This window comes from Ochotona curzoniae, unplaced genomic scaffold, assembly GCF_017591425.1.
Source record: "Ochotona curzoniae isolate NIBS_2020 unplaced genomic scaffold, NIBS_Ocur_1.0 contig_66, whole genome shotgun sequence".
In the NCBI taxonomy this organism is placed as follows: Eukaryota; Metazoa; Chordata; class Mammalia; order Lagomorpha; family Ochotonidae; genus Ochotona; species Ochotona curzoniae.
In genome coordinates, this window is record NW_024466512.1 from 9,344,238 (window position 1) to 9,368,204 (window position 23,967).

The window sequence follows — 23,967 nt, forward strand, 5'->3', positions numbered from 1 at the left end:
CTTTAAAACTAGACTTTATTTTTAGAGAAATTATAGAGTCTCAACAAATTGGAGTGGCAGGTTTGGAGACTTTTGCTAGTCCCCTGTCTTCATGCATGTATCTCATTGTCAACCTAAGGCAACAGAGGAGTGAGCATGCTACAGCTGGTCAACCTACATTGTTGCAGCATCGCCAATGTCCAGGCTTTTACTCTTGGTGCTATATATTCTATATGATTTGACAAGTGTATAGAAGTCTTCTTGGAAAGCACGTATGAAAAAGTCATGCATAGATTTCATTTTTTTGCATCAAAATAAACTTACCTTTTAATTTCATTTCCCACGAACTCTCTGGAGTGCCTGTAGCATGATATGCATTCATTGTTTCAAGGTTGTATGGGACATTTTCTTTTCCATCTGTGCTCTGCCAACGTAGTCCTCCTCCCTGGCAAACCCTGGCAACCACTGATCTTTTCATTGATTCCACGGTTTAACCTTTTCAAATCAACTTAGTTCACTTCATAATGTTTATCTAAAATTCCTCCATATCTCTTCATGGCTTGATATGTCATTTCTTTTCAGTTTTGAATAACATTCCCTTGTCTGGAAGTACCGCAGTTTATTCGGCTGCTCACATACTGAAGGAGACCCTGGTTGGTTCTAAGTTTGGGCAGTGATGAATAAAGTTACTGCTCACAGCTGCCTGCAGGCTTTTGGGTGAGCAATTAGGTAAACGGCTAGATGTGCAAGTGCTGGATTGCCTGGGAAGGGTATCTTTAGTTTTACCAAAAACTGTCCAACTGCTCCAAAGTGGCTGTCCCAGTTTGGATTCCAGTTGCAATGGATGAGCGTTCCTATTGTTCCACCTCCTTGTCAGCATTTAGTGGTGTCGGTGTTTGGAATTTTGGTCACTCTACTAGGTACCTCATTGTAGCCTGCAATTCTCTAGTAGCCTAAGATGTTGAATGCATTTTCATATATTTATTTTTTCACTCATAAATAATTTTTGGTGAGGTGTCCATTCAGATCTTTTGCCTATTTTTGATTCACTTTTTTATATCTTACTTTTGCATTGAGTTCTTTGAATTGCATTTTGTCACATATGTCTTTTACAAATATTTTTCCTGGTCTGTGGCCTTTTTTTTTTTCTCCTTGACTGTCTTTCACAGAGCAGAATGTTGTCTTTTTTATTATAACATTAATCAAGCTTTCCTAATGTTTAAATGTTAATATTTCTTTCAAAGATAAAAAGAAAGAATGAAAAATTGTTTCTTTCATAGGCTACACTTTTGGTATTAGACCTAAAAAGTTCTTACCATACCCAAGTACCATCTAGGAGTCTAACAGTTTACACTTCACAATTTGTTCTATGATACATTTTGAGTTGACTTTTTGGCAACAGGTATATCCAAATGCATTTTTCTTGTATGCCAATGTCCAATTGTTCCACCACCGTTTCTTAGAGACACTGAGTATTTCATTTGTCTGGTAGCATGTTTCCAATTTCAAATTCCACTGCGCACTTCAGGTGGATAGAAAAACAAATGACTATGTTGACCTTTTTTCCTGCAGCCTTACTATAATTATTTATCTAAAGAACTTTTTCAGTTTTTCCAGATTTTCGGCCCAGATCATCATGTTTGCTTGTGCACAGCTCTTGTCAGTGGTCCATTCACGGTGCCATGCTATCAGCACTTCTGAAAGTCCAAGTTGTACCCCTTTTAAAAAAACTACATTACAGAATGCATCACACTCAGAGAAAGTGCCAGAAGAGGTGCTATGTTCATGACAAATCCCAATGTTCCATTTTCATGGTTTTCTGTCATTAAGGATGTCTTCTCCCAGTAATGACAGTGTTATATATCAAGAAACTGACACTGCTTGGAACTCGCGTCCACAATAGCAATGGAGGGAGAACAGTGTGGGCTCCAGATCTGCAAATCCAGTGGCATTTATCCAGGCCACTTCTTACAGACTTCATTGCCAAGGTTCTAAATCCAGCTTTGGAAGACCTTCTTGGAGGAAGGATACTGTAATCTTGGCTCCTTTCTGTGTCAAACTTGGAAGAAAATTACCTGCCCATAATATTAAATTTTACCTACATACATAATACTTCTACAGGTTCTTTGAGCTTTTATTTTTTTTAAATTCTTAATTTCACTAAGCCAGAGCTGTATGATTGAGGCTGAAGTAGATGATATTTTCTGAAGGAAACAGATCACTTATTAGTCCCAGGTGGCACAAAGCTTTTGATCCTAATACAACCATTTTTAAAGCAGTGCTCGGGACTTGTAAAATTGGTCATTTTATGGCAGAAATACATTATACTTTGGTTAGAAAATGCCTTTATTGGAAATTGCCATCTGATTGGACAATGATGTAGTCAACTTTTACAGCCCCTTTTCTGACCAAATCATATATTAAGACTTCACTGTGCAGTTTAGAGAGAGTGAAAATTATTCTTCCCTTATAACAAGAGACACATTAGGACACTTGGACAAAAAATGACCAAACAAAGCCACAGAAATTTGCTGGCTCATAACTTATTACTAGCAGTCCTACCAAGGCTTTGCAATTGTCACATTTTTATTATCTCTCCATCAGGTTTGATGCTTGTAAATGCCAGATGAGATAGGGACGTGAAGAATTATTTCTGCCCACCTGCTGGTCTGGTGAACAGAAAGAGGTTCAGGCTAAAGACAGGGAGGCCTACAGCTGGCTCACATTCCAATGGTCTTTACAGAGTGTGTCCCCAGCGTTCTTCCCAGTGTCACTAAGCCAGACTCGGAGCACCTGTGGAGGAGACCAGGGTCCCAGGTTTGTAGAAAAGTTGAGATGTTCCTCTCTATGAAGGCGAGGGATGTTAGGGAGGCATGTGGGCGAGGAGGCCAAGCAGAGAAGGAGACCCTTCCATTTTCACCACTTGGTTGTTTGTCTTGCTAGATGATGAACTTGCTGAGTCCAACAGAAACCTATCCTGTCCTCTGCTATTTTCCCTTTGTAATGACCAAGCCTATGCCATCCCCACCTTTTCCAGTAGAAACAGCTGTTACGAGGCATCCTCCCCCGTGAGCCAGTGCACCTTTATGAAGCAGACCAGAGGGAAAAGTAATTGAGTTTAATAAAAGCTGTTCCCAATATAAAGCCACAGGGAAATACATTCAACTTCAAAGCCAAGATGCATGGTTCCTAAATATAATTAATCACCTGCCTGCTTCTTCCATCGAGTCTCAACCTGGCAGTAAAGAAATGAATTCCTTGGCATTTACAAAAATGTTATAGTAACATGACTTCTCCATTGATAGCCATGAATATGTTGAGAAAAGTCATTCTTAGAAATGCCATTCTTTATACTGAGCCAAGCTGCCATAGCTCTAACTTCCTCTCCCTTCCAGTCAGGAGAGCTAATATTAACATTAGGTAATATTAGCAGAGTTGTCAATGATGAAACTTTAGAGAGTGCTGCATTTAGCCTTTCAACTCCTTCCACATCTCTCCTCTAAAACTTTCCACCGAAAGAAAGAAAACCTACAGGGAAAAAAAATCTTTTCGGAGCAATCCCCGTTCAGGGAACACCTCCACTCTTGGTGCCAGGGTTATGAGGGCTAGGGACTAGTGAAGTGTACACTCACAAACGGTGCTGTTTGCTCATGGGAGTCTGAGCGCAGATGCGCCATGGCTGGCCTCATGCAGCAGGCTGAGAAGAGGTGAGGGCAGGACCTCACCGCTGTGTCCAACCCCAGGCGCTTGTGTGGAAAACCTGCTCCCCGCTGGACCCTGTCCCATGTGTTAGTGGAGCCTCTGCAACGTGATTGGTGTCTGGTCTTGAGGGCGGAGCTTTTCTGAACCAGACCACAAGAGCTCTTCCAGCCCCTCTGCCCGGGGAGAGCCCAGCAAGCAGGCACCATCATGACCTCGTCGCTGATGAACCTGCTGCTGCCTTGGTCTTAGACTCTCCGTCTCTAAAACAGTGAAGAATACATTTCTGTTGCTTGCACTCTGCTGAATACAGAAAGATAGAGCAAACGAACCAAGGCCTCGGGTAATGCAGAACCCACAGGTCTCACAGCGTTGCTGGTGGATATTCAGAGTAGCATGGCGTATTATTCCTCTCTGGGTCATTGTCCCTTACTAATATCCTGGGTTTGGCTCCCTGTACCCCCCCCCCCTCCCAGTTTCTAGCCAGTGGAATGGAAGAAGGTGGGAATCTCATTTGTTTTCTAGTTTTCTTTTTCTCCAAGCCAGTAACCCTTAGCTGTTGATGAGAAACGATGACAGCCTACTGTATTTAACCATTTGCATATATGTCAATATTCTGAATGATTCCTCTCCTCTTTTTTTTTCTTCCTCTGAATGATAGTGCAATGAGCATCCTTGAAAGCATATCTTTGTATTTTGTTCTTCTAGGAAGCTCTTGGCTCCTAAAAATCAAATATAACAAGCTATTCAAGCATTTTACTATACAATCTATCTATAGGCATGTAAGCCAATAACACATAGGTGTGGATTACAGAATAATTATGAATTTAGCAGCTGGAAGCCTACTACCTAGCTCAGGAATGTGTCTGAATACCGAGTGGAAGGCTCCTTGTGCCTGTCATGCCACTGTCCCCTACCTTCATGGAGAATCAGCATCCTGGCTTTGGTGAGCCATTGCCCTTTGCTTATAGCTAACTGTTTGTGAATGCACTCCTGAGAATAGGCGTATTTGCATAGTTCTGATCTGAGCATCAGTGGAGCCCTACTCTATGTATTTTTTTGCAACATGATTTTTATCAGTCTGTGTTATGTCCCGAAGGTTTATACTTGGGGAGCCATGTCACTCCTTCCCCTGGCTCCCTGTCCTTGGGATTTCAGTTGTCTGCAAGTTGTAACTGGATGACAGAAACATGTGGACTGAGAATTTCAATTGTACCAAAGCAAATTGTTAGGTCTTTCACACGTAGTGCTCTGGTGTGCCATGGAATCTTTATGACCACGTTTGACATGGAGAATATTGCCCCATTCTGTAACCACAGTGAAGGCTCATAGAGATTGCCAAGTTCAACCCAGGTCATGGTCAGTAAGTGGGATGGTGGTCTTTCAACAATGCATCAAGAGCTGTTCCTGTGCTTTATTTATTGAGAGAGAGAGAGAAAGAGAAAGTGTGTGCTTTTCTATTTGCTGTTTCTTTCCCAAATGGCTGATGCTCCATCTGGGTCTCCCACATGGCTCATCTCTTTGATTTCACACATGCATTAACAGACTTCTCAGACTTCTGGATTGGAAGCACAGCAGCCAGGACTCAACTCAGGGCTCTGATATGGGATGGTGGTCTCCCAAGCTAGAGGTTTAACCTGCTGTGCAACAATACTGATCCCTATGATTTCTTCTCGTGTTTACTATAAACAAAACATCACACCTGGTTGGTGCTTTGTAAATATTTGCAGGCAAATAAAAGGAGGAAGAAAGACAAGGAATGAGAGACTACGTAAAACTGAAGCCAAACCAAGCAGACACAACCCTGGCGTGCTCCTGGGTCTGACTGTAATTAGCCGCCTGTGTTGCCTGTCCACTCAATCCCAGCGCTGGTCCATGGGAGGAAGACTGAAATGACTGGAGTGCTACCATAGCCACCGATCTTGGCATGGCAGCATGTTCTCTGACCTTCAGAATGACTTCCAATGGAGCAGCGGCAGACAGGCAGGTGTGCTGAGCAAAGAAGTGGCCACTGTGCCTATTCAGGAAGCAGTCCCCAGGTGCTGTGCTAAGCTCTGCTTTTTGGTGAAGGTTTTCAGACTCTTGGCAAAGCATTCTGGAATTATGAAAGCCAAAGCCCTTGGGAGGAAGTGGCACTGGATCCAGGTACCCATGGTGGGGGTTGGGGAGCAGGGTGGCCAGGGCAGCTGGAAAACTCCCAGAGACCTCGAGGTCTGGGCTGTAGCCCTTGTCAGAGTGTGATGCTTGAACTTGCCTCCCATTCCTGGGAGCCTGAAAATGAGGCTCCCATCTTGGGGCCAGATGCTACCACCCTGCAAGTACCTGCCAGTCCTCCATAAGAGTCCTGTGTCAATCTCAGACATTAGTTTTTGAAGTCAATGAGGAAAAAAGCAGGAAGCAGACTGACCAAGACCACTGGGGCACATGTGTTGATACTGTGATGGGGAGGAGCAGGGTCCTTCATCTTTAGCCTGCATCCCTGCTTGCCAGGGCAAAGGCACAGGATGAGGATGATGATGAATGTATAGTGCCTATTCATGTGTATGTGTGCATGTGTGTGCGTGCGTCTGTGTGTGTGTGTGTGTGTGTGTGTGTATTCAGCAGGCCCTTCATAACCCTGTGCTTTGTATCTGCAGGTTCAGCCAGGTGCCAACCAAAAATATCTTTCAAAAAGAATGCAACTATAGCCAAATACACACAGACCATTCTCTGTCATTTCCCTAAAACACAAAGGATGGTAGCGATGCACACAGCATTGCAATTGTGTTTGGTCTAATAAATCATCCAGGAATGACTTAGTCTGCTGGAGCAGGAGCGTGGGTTGCACGCAGGTGCTGTTCCCTCCTGCACTATGGACTTGACCATCTGGGATTTGGACACCCTCATGGGTCTTGGAACCAACCCCCAAGGAGACCAAGACAAGCCTGTATCTATCTGCAGAGGCAGATTCTAGCTGCTAACCTCAGTCCCCTGGGGTTATGGTATACTGTTCTGGTCAATCTCTTAGGTTAGTGGCCGTTAGTACATTTCCTAAATTACATCTCCTTATATAATTACTTATGTGATTTTTATCTAAATATAAGACATGGTCTATAAATGATTATATACTATTTGTGCTTCTGTAGTACACAGAGGTATAGAAATATATTTCAAATTTTACTTGTTTATACTTCAGTGGTTAGATAAAAGTATGCAAACAGGATGTGAACATGTTGATACATTTATACATATTTAACTATATGTTTAATATACAAATGAATGTTAAATCTAATTCTTGTCATACATGTATACATATTTAAATGTATAATAATATAAATGAATGCACCCTGACTTGGGAATTGGGGGGTGGTCAATATCAGCATAGTTTGCCCCACCTTGCTGAGCAGTGACATTGGTTGTCCAGGCTGTTCAGGTCCTGCCCTGAGTCTCCTTGCTACACATGCCCAGCTCAGCCCTGAAAACCTGCAGGCTTGCTGACCTAGAGGGCTGTCCAGATGGACCAACCGAAGCTGCAGTCATTATGCTTAATTGGACGAGTGGCCCTCTGAGCTGTCTATAAACCGTGTGTTCACAGTGAGGTAATTAATAATGCCACTTCCTTTCAAGAGACGTATCATTAGCCATTATTTCTAGAAACATGACATTGATCTCTTTATTCAGAGAGGTAATTGCAGGTTTCTGAAAAGAGTGTATGGTTTACCCAACAATTCCCCACAAATGACATCATTTCTGGAAAGTAAAACCCACCAAATCTGTCATTTTGAATTCATGCTTGGGATTTTGTTCCCTTAGGTAAGTAAAAGAAGATTCTGGAAAAATTTGCTTTAAGGAGAAAAATTGTTTTGGTATGGAAATAAGGGTGAAAGGGAATTTTTCTTTGTTTTTTGAGGATGTAGCACTTTCTTTAAAAGGCTGGTTGGGGTGGTTGAGTTTGTACAAGTGAAACAAAAATATTATAAAAACTTTTAAAGGTTTTGATGATAGCTTCCTTACTGTATGATCACAAATGAATCTGATTTCAACTAGAACGTGGGAAAACCCACCAGTCCAAAATCCAGCTTGCAACGTTAACAGAGAAACCAGGAACTAAGACTGCACAGGCCTTGATGGTTTGCACGGATGAGGTTCCATGCAGTGGAGCAAGAATGAATGGAGGATTTGCACAGTTTTTGCTACAACCTCTCCCATACTTAACATCAACAAATCTGCTTGCAGTATTTGCATTTCACTTTGTTGCTGTTGTTCTGAAGGATTTCACAAGGTTAGCGTTGGGCTGGAAGAGAAACAATACTTAATTCATTCTGGTGATTTGCTTGCCAGTTTAAAATCTTCGCCTGGTTTTTAGAACAGCAGTCAATGTGAGAAAGAGGAGTTGTGCGTACCAGAACAAGGGAACAGGTTGAAATGCCTCCCTCCGGACTCTTCTGGAAACGCGAGGCAGTGAGCCTGTCAGGTGTTCGTCAAGTTGCAGACCGTGATTTTCCAAAGCATCTTTTTTTCTTCTAAATTGGTTTGGCATCAGGATCTCTGCTTCCTTGGGTGACTTCTCCATGGAAACGCTATTACCTGCACGCTCACCCGAAGGCAGTGCTTCTCGAGTATTTTACAGAGGACACTAAATGTGCAAGATGCTGTAAATTAATTTTGAACATGATATGTTTATGTTGCCTTGGAAACTGTGAATACACATTGTATATTGAAGTCCCTGAAAAGTTCTATCATGAAAGCATTTTCTTAGCTTTGTATACCTGCAAGATTTAAAAAAAGAAAAAAGAAAAGAAAAAGAAAACATACTGTTTACTCTTTGCCTGCTCTATGTAGTTCAACATATTTATAATAATGGGCTGAAGAAAAATGATTTTGCATTTTTCCCACAATACTGAATTATAATTCTGCAGCTACCATTTCTTAACACTCCCCAAGAAACCTCGCCCTGAGGGACCCTATTTTATGATCAATTTGTTGAATTTCTCTTCTTTTCAGATAAACAAGAGAGTTTTCTGAATACAGGCTTGCCGATTAAACATGAAAAGCTTAAACTTGGAAACTATTGAATGTCACAAGTGTGAATTCATTTCTCAGACAAAATAATTTTCATTGTTGGTCCAAACTGATGAGATGCTATTGACAAGACTGGATTTGCAGTCAGGCAGCAAAGGGAAAGGGAAGGATGTTTTTCATTAAACAGTTTTAATCAGCAATACAGTCAAGTTCAGGAAAATAAATTCAAATTTTAAAAGAGAAACTTGCTGAAAGAAAATGTTGCTTTTCAATTTTAACACCAAATAAATGGTGGAATTAAAAAATCAAGTTTAAATTCTTAAGTCATTATTTTTAAGGTAATTCTAAAGTGCCGTATTCAATGGGTGGAGCCTAGATTGGACAATTCAGCATGTTAGGGGTTGGAGAGCTGGAGATGCTATTTAGGGCTTATGAATTTTAAAACCCTAATCTCATGATGAATTTGGTTAGTGTTATTAAAAGCAGCATCTTAAATAGCCATGCTTTGTTGAATATATTAAGTTTATTAGTACAGTTGTCTGTTGGATTTTATTTTTAACCTGGCAGGAGCATATGCATTTTAATCTAAATTTAATCTAAATGCTCAAGTTTGCCTTCAAACGCTTCACTTAGTTAATTATGCGGTCGTAGTCTGCTAATGTGGCAAGCAGCTCTAGCCAAAATGTACTTTTGATGCCTGTTTATCTGGAGGAATTAAAACTCCTTTGATTTCAAAAAATCACTCTCATTAAGAATCAAAACGTCCACTTTTCTTTCCCAAATTTATTGCATAGATCCTTGTTGGGGCTTTGGTGCAGGAGGGGGCGGCAGTGGTGGGATAGGGTCCTGACCTAGTGTTGGGCCGGGGAGGTGGGTAGGGACTTTTCTGAAGGACAACTTCCTGAGGCCCATCAGTCTTAGGGATATGAAAATGTGTTGATGATTCTAATTCTTTCCTAATGGCTCGTATTATTCCATGTGTGGCAAATAAACAATGAAAGTCTTCTAAAGAGTGTTTAAGTTAAACAAATAAATTCTGACCACGTCGAGTGAGTGGATCAAGATGGTTTCGTCTTTTCTTCTGCTGCCTTGGCATGTCTGATAAAATCAGAAACTTCTCTAGGCTTTGGATTCTTAAGTCGGAAAGAAAGAGCAGATTAAGGCCTGGCTGCCTCTCCCTGGGCCCACTGAACCCGAACCAAGTGGTTGTGGGTTGCAGAAACAAGAGGGCCTTTGTCGTCTTCATTAATCAGAGCCACCAAGCCAGATGAATGGGCAGAATTTTTTTTTTTTTTAAGTAAAATAATTCACTAGAATTTGGATGTGTTTCTCTTTAATTAGTTTGATGAGCTCCGGGTCTGAAGACTTGTCGAACACCTGGCGCTCACCCTGCGCCACTGACCTAGGGGGAGAAGCTGGGAGAGGCAGCGGGACGGGCAGGTGGAAGGAGCTGAATGAGGGCCCTTTTCTGTGCGGCCCGTATTCCAGATGAGAAGCATCATTACCACAATGATACTTCTAATTATACTGTCATTAGGAGACGTCTTCGGTTAGCTGCGGTGCAGGGAGCCTTGCTTTCAGACAACCTGATCCAGGAGACCAGGAGAGCAGGCAGCCCGAGGATCTTGAACTTAACCCTTTCCCTAGACACGGGACAATCCAAGTTCGCAGGTTGAGTGCAGAGTTTCAAATCGGCCTCGCGGCGTTCTTCCTGTGTCGCACACACACAAGACATCTAAACAAGCAAAAATGGTGTTGCCGGGGGATAAAACCCTCCAGCTAGGGACTCTTGGTACCCCAGTTACCAGTCCTGGTGACTTGCTCAAGTTTTCTAAGTTCTACCTGGGCTCAACCAATGGACAATGCTATTTTCTCTGGAATGTATTATTTTAATCCTTTCCATACCACTGGGTAACAACCAGCCAAGCATCAGTACTCCAAGTATTCTTAGCTCAGGTGAGGGATGCAAAAGCAAAGCTGGGCGCCACCGAGTTATGACCTAGAGCTGCGTGTCTGTGGAGTAGTCAGACTCCAAACCTGGAGCTGTATGGACTTTGGAGGTTCATGGATCTCAGTGGGAACCTCAGCCTCACAGCTTGTTAGATTTTTGACTTGGGTAACTGAAAACTCGGTTTTGAGTTCCTGCCCGGTAAAGCTGTTCAGAGGACAGAGATGATTTCCTTTAGAGTCCAAACAAGCTCTTGGAAAATGGTAGTGAAGTGGAGGTTTCTAAACTTTTTCTAAGGTGAAGCTTTGTGTTCCTGAAATTATCAACCTTTTAGAAGCACCTGCTCAGCCTACTATGAAGGACCTTCCCTGCTGAGTCTTTATTTCAGAGGACAAATGCTGGTACATTTCTGTAAACTCCAGTTATACAGAGCCTCAAGGAGGCTGAGTGATGAGCTAAGTTCTGGGTTTTCAATTTTTTCTTTTGACAACAACCAGCTCCTCCAAATTACTTTTTAGAAAGAAGCAATAAGACACATTTTTCTAATATGAGTACTTGTTTTATGTCGGTGACATTTGGATGATGCCAACGAAGAATCTCTGAATATTTTCAGGGTTTTATTCTTTCTGCAATGAAGTACGACACCCCAAATGGGGTCATGGATTTCAGCAGGAATAAATCCAATCCTGTTGACATCTCCTTTACTCTATCTGCCCCACACTTCAATTGGAGCTGAGAATTTTTAAAAAGGTTTTATTTCTTACAATTTTCTTACGTATAAGTGGATTTCCACGTAGGATAAGAGTTTGGATTATTTGGGAGAAAAGCACTATTTATGTTTAAAGTGTTTTTAGACTTTATTGCCATGCTTTCTTATGGCTGTGCTGAGCAGTAGTCTGGAGAAGCCACAAATGAAACGATTGCAAAATAAATCACTGTCACATTTCACACTCATGGAGTGTGGATTAGTCATGAAGCATGAGCCTAATTAAAAGTATATGTGGGGAGGGCATATTTGGTTGACAGATTACCACAGCTGATCTCGGAGGGTAGGGTGCTACGGGTATGTCCAATGCAAAATGGTGGCAGACACAAATCCATGCAAATTTAATGCAAAAATCCATGCACATATACACCGAGGCACTTTGAAAAGTTCATAGAAACTGAAAGTAGAAGGTAAGTGTATTTGGGTGTACACAGCTTTAAATTATGCAAGCCTGTGATCTTGAAGAAAATTCATAAGCAATGTAGATCATGAACAAACTATACAGAGATCCCAAGATTTTTGCACCAAAAATTTCCCTTTTAATTCTGATTTTTTCAAAAGCATTTTGAAGTGTTTTTATCTATGCCTACCTGTCACACAGTGACACAGCCACATGCACATCCCCCACAGCCGTGGACCATCGCAATAATATGAAACCGTCGTTTGTCACCTGTTTCTAACTCAGTAATGGGATTTTAATTAGGGGGAAGTTATCATTTTTCTAATTTCTAAATCCATGCTGTGATTACTTTAAAATCTACACGTTTTATGGGTTTGATATCGTGTTAAAGTCAAATTAGTATGAACTAGCTAAATCCACGAGCTAGTTCATTTCTACAACCATTGTAAAGATGACATTGTATTGTTATGAATTTTAATTAAAATCGCAGACTTTGTTTAATCCTTTTATTAAAAACCTCCCTACAATGCAAGTAAAAAGTTTGTGCAAGAAAGCAGTTAATTTTTGTGATGTTTAAATATCTTTTCTGCTTAAATCTCATAAACGTAGTCTCCCGTCTGTCTGTGTTCCTTAGGAGGCAGTTCTCTGCCTATTTTGTATAAAAAGGGGAGTCTGAAATTTGCTTTAAGTAAATTAGGGCCCTAAAATGTATGGTTGCTCTCTGAAAACTCTATCTCCAAGCTCTTTTGCAATACAAGTTAATTAACTGGATTTAGATATTTGCAAGATGATATATTTAATGGGATTACTGCTCATATAATGTTCTCAGTGACTGATTTGCAATCTAAGCTCACGGAACCGAGTGCTGAATTTCCAGCTCTTTGAGAGTTAATGTTGTGTTAAGGAAAAGTCCAATTTGAACCTCATTGTTCATGAATAGGTGAGTTATTCCTGTGAAACGGAACCCAGCTCGACAAGGGCTGTGGCAGGCAGATGCGTGCTCAGGAGTGAGCGAGCCATCACATTCCAGCAACTGCCCCAGGTAGCTGGATCCCCACACCTGAACTCCTGACAAGTTCAAGGCAATTGTGTGTCTCGTCAAAATAGAATGGTCCATTATTCACAGTCTGTCTCCCAAGTGGGATCAATTAGATGGCTTCTACTGCACAGGCTTAAAGATAAACACCCATGTTTTGGTTGGTTGAGAGTTAAAATGAAACCATACATAACCATTCTGCACCTTTGGACCTGGCCATTGTGAGCACTGAATGTTCTAAATCTGTCTTTCAATGCAGGCATTCAAAATATTTGCGAATATTTTATCAGGCTCAACGGGAAGGTAGGAAATCATTTGCTTGGAAAGGACATCAGTGGAAAAATGTCAGCCTGCCCCACCAAAATTCTTTCTATTCGAGTCTGCCTTTGTTTCACTCATTAGTTTAACACTAAGCAAATATATTTCTGCCCGTCAGTAGCGTACACCGTAGCATTATGGCTTCAGTCACGGAACATGACATTGCTAATGAATATAATTTGAATCTTCCTGATCAGAAGACTACTGGAAAAATATCATTTTAGCTAAAATATTGAAAATTGTATTAAATGTATAAATATTAGCTCAGTAAAGTCACTATTAAGAGGAAGTCTAAATTCTCTTCTGTACAGAACACTATGTAAGGATACATCCAATTTCTCATTTTCTAGTGGGATTTAGTATTACAATTCTTTTTTTATTTTTTTAAGATTTGTTTAGGAGTATTCTGATTCTATGTACTCGACCTAAGAAGACCATTTCCAGGCTGGATCTTTTACCTAGCATGAGATCATCATAGAACTCAGATTTAAAAGAAAGTTCTGAAAGGAAACTTCACTTAGAACATAGACACCACAGTTCCCCCCTGTTTTCACCCAAACATTCATAAAGATGTGCTACTAGGCAAAAAAAAAAAAAAAATACAAGTACAATTTGAATACAAGTGTCAAAAATCAGACAGTGGAATTCTCAACTACAAGGACTGAGCCAGCTGCAAGGTCAGTGGCCTTACATGCACTCTTTGGAGGGAGAGAGTATTTTATAGAGGCAAAGCCACTTGCTGGATGGACAGTGTCTGGACACTGGGCTCTGGAGCTCAGGTGGTGGTGGTGGTGGTGGTGCTGTGAGTGTGTGTGTGTGGGTGTATGTGTGTGTGGGTGTGGGTGTGGGTGTGTAAAGGACGGAGTGGGAGGAGAAGGTACACAAAGCAGTGCACGAGGTTGATCTCTACTCCTTTCCCCCCAGAGTCAGAAGCGGTTCACAGGCTGAAAGCCCCTCTCTCCATCACCAACATGTGTACACTGGGGATGGGAGCGGAAGTCTTCACCAGCAGCGGCTGGGGACTTAGGGGTTCCATAGACCCCAATAGTCCTGAAATCTTTTGAGTCTGACTCTGAGGGCTCCAGGAACCCTGCTTCCCTTGCTTTCTCCCACCTTTTTAATTCATGCAGCTTAGGGGTGTCCAGGCCACCGGACCCTCAGTTTCCAAGCCAAAGGGGAAGCCTTGCTGCTTTAGTCTCCAAGGGCTTTGTGCCTTAGAAATTCACAGAGGGAACTGTTTTCCTACCTTATTGAACTTTTCCTGAGTTGAGAGAATTGGTTTCAACCTCCCTGCCCTTTGCACCTCATTAACCTTTCCCCTTCCCTTAGTTTTTTGCCTCATTTTCAAGTCTTGCATGACCCGCATGACCAGGTCAATCCCGGCATTACAGCTGTTGTAGCATCACGTGTCCCTTCACGCAACATTTAAGAATCATGATTTTATACGCATTTATTGCCAAAACAGTACTTTTATCCTTTTGGCTTCAAAAAAGGTGGGACTCAGAAGAAGTTGTCATGTTAGCACTGAGAATTCTTGTGTACCCTCCCCCTCAACATCCTCTAATGCTTTCATGGAACATAACATTGCTTGCCCTCAAAACCAGGGGCTGGCACTGGTTGCACCAGTGCAAATTCAGGTAAAAGAATTCCTGTGATCTCAGCGGTTTTTGGTTGAATACTGTGTGTGTGGCTTTATGAAATATTAGGTTCCAGCTTCTCCACAAGAAGGATACAAAACTGATCCTCCTTCATCTAGAATCTTCTTTCAGTAACGTCTTCATGGTTGTCCTGACGATGACCCTGGCAACTGCTCACCTGTTCTCCATCACTGTATCTTGGCAGCTTAGGGAATGTCCTGAAAATGGATGTATGCCATCCTTTGGCAATGGCCTTCTAAGCTCAGCAGAATGCCCTCGAGCTCCGTGCAAGGTGCTTCGTGTACCTGCTGTTGCTGTTCATTGCTGAGTAGTTTCTTGGTATGACTACTTCACAGCATGCTTCTCCAGTCACCAGTGGAAGGCCACTTGTGTTGCTTCCGGTCTGATGCTATGGTAAATCCAAGTTCTGTAAACATTCATGGGCACGTGTTTGAGTGAACATGGATTTTTCACTTCTCTTAGATAAATACTAGAGAGTGCAAATACTAGCTTGTATAGTAAATGCAAACAGCAGTATATCTGAAAGTTCCTGGCAAAATGAAATAAAATCAAATTTATTTTGGTGGATACAAAAGAATCTAAACTCAATAGTTTTTCATATCACATATTTTTCCTGTACTTACTTACAATCTTTGACATGCATGGAGTTAAAAAAAATTTTTTTAAACACTTTTTGTCTCCATTTCCATGAACTTTCAGAAACTTCCTCAACCATTGAAGAAGCCGCGCCTCTGTTTTCTCACATGGCTGTACAATTATATGTGAGCCACGGGCCTCCAGGCTCCACTGCAATCTCATCGGTGTGTGGCTGTGGTAGAGGTTGTGATTTTCACAGTTCTGACAGGTGCACAGTGGTGTCTCTTGACATCCTTAATTTGCATAATCTTAATGGTTAATGATATTGCACACCTCTTCATATTTTTGTTTGCTATGGATCTGTAGTTTCAGATCTTGACTAATTTCTAATTGGGGTGCTATTTTTCTTACTGTTGAATTTAAAATGTTCTTAATATATTTTGGTTTCAAATCCTTTGTATGATATGTGATGTACAAATGTTTTGTTCCAATCTAAAGTGTATCTTTTACTTTCTAAGACGGTGTGTTTCCCAGCAAAATTTCTTAATTTTGGTTAATCCTAGTTTACATTTTACTTCATAGATAATTCTTTTCTTAAAAGGTAAAGAGACAGAAAGATGGAGATAAATGGAAAGAGAGGGGGAAAAGACCAAGGAAGAGAGTGTGTGCTCTGGTTTGCGGCTCACTCTCCAGTTCTCCAAATGTCTGCGATCGCCAGTGCTGGACCAAGCCAAGACTGGAAGCCAGGGACTCAGTGTAGGTTTCCCACGTAGGTGACAGGAGCCCAGCTCTTTGCAGCACCACCTGCTGCCTCCCAGCATCTGCCAGCTGTTGTTAGGAATCAGGGACTTTGCTACGCAGCGTAGGCTTCCTTCCTTTCCTTGTGAGGCTGATCTGTGTCATGTTGTTTTGGGTAGTCTGGGGTATTCTCTTGAACACTTATACTGTGAATTCACAGAGTGAGTTCTGTTCCAGCATCTTGGTCTCCTTTCCGTGAGCTGCCCTTGGTGGAGTGGGCTGATGCCTTCAATTGAAAAGCAGGTGACTTTCTCTTTGGTTTCTTTTTTCTGATCATTTTCCTACACATGTTTCAAGAAGCCCATCTCTGCTCCGTATGTTCAGTATGCACATCAGCCCCCTCGGCAAGAATCTTGCCCCCCCCCCACCTTTTTTGGTAGATTTGCATGCTTGTGTCCAAGGAACAACTCCATGTTTCCTAAAGAGCCTAAAGAATGAGTAGCAGGTGCCTTTCTTTTTTCTCTTTGTGTTCATTGTCTTGGGGAATTTCTGGAAGATGGAGGTTCCAGCCGAGAGTCCTGTATAATAGTCACAGAGATGTATTTCTGAGGTTTGTTATCCTTAAATGTTTTAGACCTATGATTCATTGCATGTTGATTTTTATATAAGGTGTGATGAGTGGGTCAGGTTTCATTCTTGGGTTGCAACTACAGATGTTCAGTCATTCTGGCACCTTTTTCACAAGTTATCCATTTTCTACTGAGTTCCTTCTGGACTGTCAAACTTCCATAAGCCATTCTGCCATGGAAGGTAGGAGAGATAAAGTTCATTCATTCTTCCCTCATGAGATGATTCACGAGGGGGAAGGCATTCTTTTGTATTTCCCCCTTTTTGTCATTGAATTTCCAGCCTGTATCCTAGTGCCTGCAATGTTGTTAAGTGCTCAGATATTTGTTAAATAACTGATCATCAATCAAGGTTGTAGTAATGTAAAAGCATTTGAAAAATACTAAGAGCCCTGCCTCTCTCTAAATAATGTGCTGTTGCTGTTCTTGTGTTCATTGACATTTTAAAGAAAGGATATGGCACAGGCTGGAGCAAACTGTGTGCAAGAAATTTGTACTTGTCCAACTGAGAATGATTTTGTGATTGTATCTGACAACATGGAGGATGGACCCCAGAGCTAGACTCGCATGTGCAATCATTCTCACCTTTCAGCAACTAACTCAGTGGAGCAGTTGGCAAAGAATATTTTATCAATTTTACAAATTACTTACAACCATAGTGCAAAGTATACATTGTTGAAACAAACACATTTCTGAAAATAGGATTCTGGAGAAATAGATTACATTTTCAATAGGAAAGTAGAGCTGTGAAAGAAAATAGATATTTCCTATAAAACACATTACAGCATCCTAATACATACAGACTACTCACATAATCTATTTTGGATTAGTAGAAACGGAAATCTCAATTTTATTCTGGTCTCCCAAGTAAGATAAACAGAGCTCAGAAACCCTTTATTGAATACCAGACTAAGAAAGGAAAGGGATGCTTGAGTAAAAAGCTGGCAAAATGAAACTGGTTGAAACAACTTTCTATTTTCCAAGAATACTGGAACTTTACATCATGCCCTTATTTCTGTGTTAAAAGCCGCTCATTTATAGGATGGTGGTTTCAAACGGATCAGCAAGACCAAGAGCAATCAGCAGAAAGATTGTTGGTATTCTGGTATGAGTTGAGTCTAACATTTGCTTCCAAACAGCCACAGAACTTTCTATAGAATAACTTCGCACTCATCGTGGAATTATATAAAGAGACTTCCTGAATTCAAGTGCAATGTTCTATGGTTTAGTAGAGTGCCTGGCCCACAGAATCTCCCAATTCAGTCTGGTGAGTGAATGACCACGGACTTAACTCAATTAGGGCAAACAGCACGGCGCTGTGTTTAGACAGAGGGTGAAAAGTCAGAGGGAAGGAGGAAGAGAGGTACATTTATTAAGGTGTTTACTCAGTATCTTAAACTTTTTAGGCTATTTTCACTATTTTGTGGAATGACTCTTGGCTAGGCGGTACCAGCAGTTTGTAAGTGAAGGAGTTAGGGGTGAAGAGACCAGTAGCATGCTACAGGGTAACATTTGAGCCAAGGCGTATTTGACATCAAAGTCCACTCTGTATTACATCGTAGCAGTGGTAGCCAAAGCTGTCACTTTATCTCTTTTTCCCAAAAACATTTTTAAAAATCTGGTTGTATTACATATATATAATATATATACATACATATGAATACTATAAAATATACACGCATATGAATATATCATGTAGTTTTAAAAAAATTATTTTATTTTTTTTGAAAAGTCAGGTTTACAGAGAGAAGAAGAGACAGAGAGGAAGATCTTCCATTCATTGTTTCAATCTCCAAGTGGCTGCAATGGTCAGAGCTGAGCTGATTCAAAGCCAGGAGCCAGGAGCTTCTTCTGGGTCTCCCACACATGTGCAGCGCCCCAAGGCTTTAGGCCATCCTTGACTGCTTTCCCAGGCCACAAGCAGGGAGCTGAAAGAGAAGTGGAGCAACCAGGACATGAACCAGTCCCCATATGGGATCCCAGCACATGTAAGACAAGAACTCTAACCACTATGCTACCACTCTGGGCCCATAATTATTTTTTTTTAAAGTTTTATTTATTTGAAAGTTATAAAGACACACACACACACACAGAGTTCCTTCCACTGGTTCATCTCTTCCTGATTTTTTGAGTGAATGAAACATGTTTCTCTCTAAATACACTTGCATTTGTCCAAATAGGTTGACCATAGACATCCTTGAGCAATACCAAAAATCATTCATGCATTAAATGATTGTGTGATTCACCCAGCCCCAAAGAAAGAAAATTTAAATGGTTTATACTGAAGGGGAGATGTTTCATAATCTTAAGCCATGACTATGCAGTATATTGCAATGATATCAAAGCCCTCCAAGGCCATGCTGAGGCCGGTGACTGTCCTGCCTCCCCCACCCCCTGCAATTGATTTTTACATCAGGGCTTCTTTAAAAACTTGAGATGAGAGCAGATCCTGGACAGAGGAGAGAGGAGCCCTGTGTGGCCATGAGGAGGACAGCTTCTCCTGCTGACTGGCAAGGGACACAGCGACAGGCTAACTCATGCCAAGCTCAGCCTAGGCCTTGCCCATTGAAGACAGGCTTTTTGTCATGACATGGAATCAAGGAAATTTTGGACATTTAAAAATGGAATTTCGGGTTTCGTTTCTTGAGAAAACCAAGAGAAAGGAAGGGAGGGAGAGAGAAAGAAGTGAAGGAGAAAGGGAAGACGAGCGGGGCAGACACAGCCCGGAGCTTTGGCTCTTCCATTTCCAGAAGCTACATCTGCACTCCCCCGTGTGCACGCGCTTAGAGATACTTTAATTAAAAACGTGCAACAGTTCATCCTGGTGTCTATGGGACATCATGCTTACCCCTCACTGTTGGCCAGCAGTGAGGCCAGCACACCAGCGCACATCACAAGGCAGGGCCCGCCTGCCCCTAGGCTTGCCCACTTTGTTGCTTTAAGCCAACTCTACATCCTGATTTCCAACAACCTAACGTACTGGTAAGCTGATGATTTCCTCCCGAAGTTCTTGACCCACTGCGCCTTCCTGGTAGACACAAAGGTGCTGAACGTCGGGCAGGAGCCTAGCAGAGGAATCCCTGTCTTACTTTTAAAAGACACAGACGGGCGGAAGGCACACTAGGGCCTTTGGGAAACTGGCATATAAGAAACAAAACAGCCCATTAAAATTGTACACAATACCCTGAATTCCTGTTAGTCATTTTTAAAAAGAGAAACAGGCATTGGTTACACAAAGATAAGGCCAAGATGCTTAACAGCAGGTAACTGAGATGCAGGGCAGCAAGTGCAAGGAGGAAATGCCCCCTTCCTCCCTACTCCGTGTCCGTCAAGATGATTCCAGCTTGAACTTGGACGGGTCCTCCAGAGTGCATCCTGTGTTGTTCCTCTGTCGCCGCCCACTGAACCCAGCTCTTCGGCGGTGTCCTGGGGAATTTGCATCACGAGATGTTAGGAAAGAATAGTCCTTCAGTGTATTCATGAGCAAGTGGCCAGGTCATCTCCGCGAGCAAATACCTTACCCAATAACACTCCCCAGGCCCTGCCCAGGGCCCCAGAGCAAGCACGCGTGCACCCCTGCAGAGCTGGGGCTGAAAAGCTTGCATTCAGGGTACATTAATCTGAAAACAAGTGTACTTTTGTGTCTACCGAGGATTCTTTTCATTGCCATCAATTTAGTACATCGATAGACTGAGATTCTAGCTTCACTATCAGGTTGCCCTCCAAGTCGGGACCCCTCAGCAGGCTCTGTTACTTAATTTCGACTAATCTGAAGCTGAGTGACGCTGAGTCTCCGTTCTGACGCCCCCCCTGCCGTCCTGAGCAGGCTCCTTGCCTTTCCCCTCAATGACTGCTCTCAATTTCCCCAGAGGGGGGAAAAATGACCTGCAGGTTGCATGAATGGTTATTCAGCTCTGTCGCTCACTAGCGAACAGAGGGCGACAGAAGCACGCGTGCTTACACACACACACACACACACACACACCCCACACACAGGGCATGCAGTTGCACATGCATGCGCTCAGAAAAGCTGCGTGTCTCCCCTTTTGCACGGCCTGGCAGAGTATTGCAGGCTTGAACATATGATGTCAACATTTGCTTTTTCTCTCCCGCTGTTGAGTTTTCTGAAGATGTTGCAATGCCTTGAGTTCAATTCTACCAAAATTGAGGGGGGAAAAAGATTTGTTGCAAAGTACACCCTGGAGTTGCTAAGGCCTCCTTGCCTGGGCATCCATGACTGAATTTGGTTTTTAAAGCCTTTCATTTTTCATTTTTTGATAATGCTTTTGCCTTTATAGTAGAAGGATTTAGAAGTTAGAGCTGTCATCTATAGAAATGTCCACTTGGAGCATTTGCAAGATGTTGAAAATCTCATGCTTTTTTATTATTAATAATGTTAAAATAGTAATATTAAAGGACTGAGTATTTACCATGAGGCCATTTGAGACAAGGTCCTTTCTCCCCAAGAGTCCTAGTCCACGTGACATCTTTGTCTAAGGTGAATAGAGAGATGCAGGAAAGCTCAGGGACCTGTTCTAAGGATGCTATGGACTGAGGTCAAGGTCACAGTGTCAAAGCTGTGTCCTTCTCCCACTGTCAATACCCAGGAGAACACTGGGAAACCACCAGCCAAGTTCCAACACCCAGGGAGCCTTCAAGTCCTCAGTCAAGGTTGTTGGTTCCCATCTTTTGGGTTCTGTCACGCTTTAAACAGAAAAGAAAGAGAAAAGAAGCTGGAAGGGAATCACACAGTGGATTTTAGGTCTTTGTTTCGCTTGTTCTTTTCTAAAATGGTTTATGTTTACAAATTCTATTTTTATGCAGTCCAGGACGAGGTCATTCCTTTAGGACGTGGTGTGACTCACAACCACCCCCTGTACTCCTCTGAAAGATGCCCAGAAAGGGCACTTGGGGCCTGGTGCAATGGCCGAAGTGGCTAACCCTCTGCCTTACAAGTGCTGGGATCTAATATGGGCAGCAGTTCATGCCCCAACTGCTCCATTTCCAATTCAGCCTCCTGCTTTTGGTTTGGGAAAGTGCACTGGAGGGTGGCCTAATGTCTTGGGACCCTGCACCACCCATGTGGAAGATCTGGAAGAAGTTCCTGGCTTTGGATTGACTTGGCTCTGGCCATTGTGGTCACTTGGAGAGTGAACCAGCAGATGGAAGATCTTTCTCTCTGTGTCTCCTTCTCTCTGTAAGTCTGCCTTTCCAATAAAAATGAACAAATCATAAAAAAAGACAGAAAGGGTCCTCAGCCATTTCTGATCTGGATACTTCATTTCCTTTGGGGGTCCAAGGTCAAGTCAAAGCCAGGAGGGGGCCCTGGACATCCGGCCTCACTCTCTAGTGGCAGGATTGCTTGGGACCTCTGGGAAAAGGGTCCTGGCCTCTGTGCACTCCTTGACTGATAACTGGTCTTCTTCCCTGAAGTCCTCTCTCTGGCCTGCTGAGTCTCCACCTTGACCCTGACGTAGTAGTGGGGAGCGTCTTTCCTTGGCCTGGACCCTGCTACCCACAGGTAGTAAGCATGTTCCCATTATAGCTTCCTGCTATCTCAGGCCTGGACATTGAAGTCTTATTTAATTATTCCCCATAACTACTAGCTTCGAATGGAAGTCCTTGTTAATACCCCCATTTACTCTTGGAGTGAGGAAACCAAGATGCTGAAAGGTCAAATGGTTTCCTGGGATTGCTGGGTACCAGGGCCCTGGCAGCTCTGATGTTAGCATTTCCCTCCTGAAGTCCTGAAGAAATGAAGACCCCAGAGTCAGGGAATCCGGCACAGAACATGGGGTCAGCCCTTGGTGGCTGTGTTGTCATCCTCTCCCCTCTGCTTCTCTCTGAACTTCTGGGTCCCCCACAATTGGCTGGGGCCTGCCCTGTGGCAGACAGGAACATGTAAATTCTTTCTCATCACCACTCAGGGATATCTGTATTCTGTGTTCGCTTCATGAATATCAGCAGAGTATCTTTCCAGTGCCAGGAATGGGCAATGGTTAGGGAGGTAAGAAGTGAACATGCGAGCAAATTGGCAGGCTCATTACCTTCACGGAGTATGGGCCATTCATTCATGGATCCAGAGCTTTGGTTTATTCCCCAACACTGCTACGGGCACCACTCAACCTCTGTGTTTTGAAGAGAGCTGCAGGAAGGAGGAGACCTGTTCTTCCCAGGCACTTCCCTGCAGCCCCCAAATGCATCCCTTGTGACAGGGAGGAAATTCTCCTTCCCACCCCCTGCCCTGCCATTGCTGATCTGGGAGGATGTGCCAACATCTCAGTTTAACTCGCCTGTAGATTTATACATGTTGCATGACTACTTGCCTGGTTGTTTCCTGTGAGTTCAGATCAACATAACAAAGCACCCTGGACTGGGAGGCTTAGAAACAGCAGAACCACATTTCCTGTGAAGTCTGAGACGCATGGATTCACTCTGATCCTTGATAGAGAAATGATAATGTTGGATGCCGTGTCCCATTCCCTTAGCAGCCTGCAAGGTGTTCTGCTAAACACTGCTCCATCTCTCTGGCATGCCAGAGTGATTCTGGAACCAAACTTGGCTACTAAGTGCATAAGGTTTCATGTCACAACATTGTCACTTTCCTTTTGGATAACTGACAGAATTCTAAGATACTTCCAAGTTCTCTGCCCCCTTCTGTACATGTCCAGAGTAATTTCCTCTGTTTGACTTTTGTTTTGTGAGTGTTTCATCCTGCTGAAGAGCCCATGTGCAGATAATCCCATGCGTGGACAATGCAGGTGAGTGCAGACTTCCGGTCGTTTTCCCCAAGGCACATGATTGTGTGAGCTGATATTGCCTTGGACACTCTACCGCTCACTCAGTGCACCAAGTAACCCCAATCTTGCCAAGTGAGCAGAAGAACCCCCCAGCTGAGCACTGCCTCAAAGCCCGTCACACGAGACTATCGCACTTTATGTAACATGACTTGTTTAAAATTGCTAAAATTTGGAGTAGTTTGTTTTGTAGTAATAGACGATGTGTTTCTGGAGGTTGGGTGGAAGCTTTCTAGCTGCTGACTTATAATTCTTTCTTGTTGGATCACATTGGACAAGAGTTAGAATATCAAAGAGCAAGCAGGGCAATGTTCCACATATATGTAAACCAAACAACTCAAGGTCCTAGAGTCTGAATGAAGTGGAGAGGTAGCGGATCAGGTGGGAGGATACAAGTAGAACAGAGGGACTGTGAGATCGTCTGG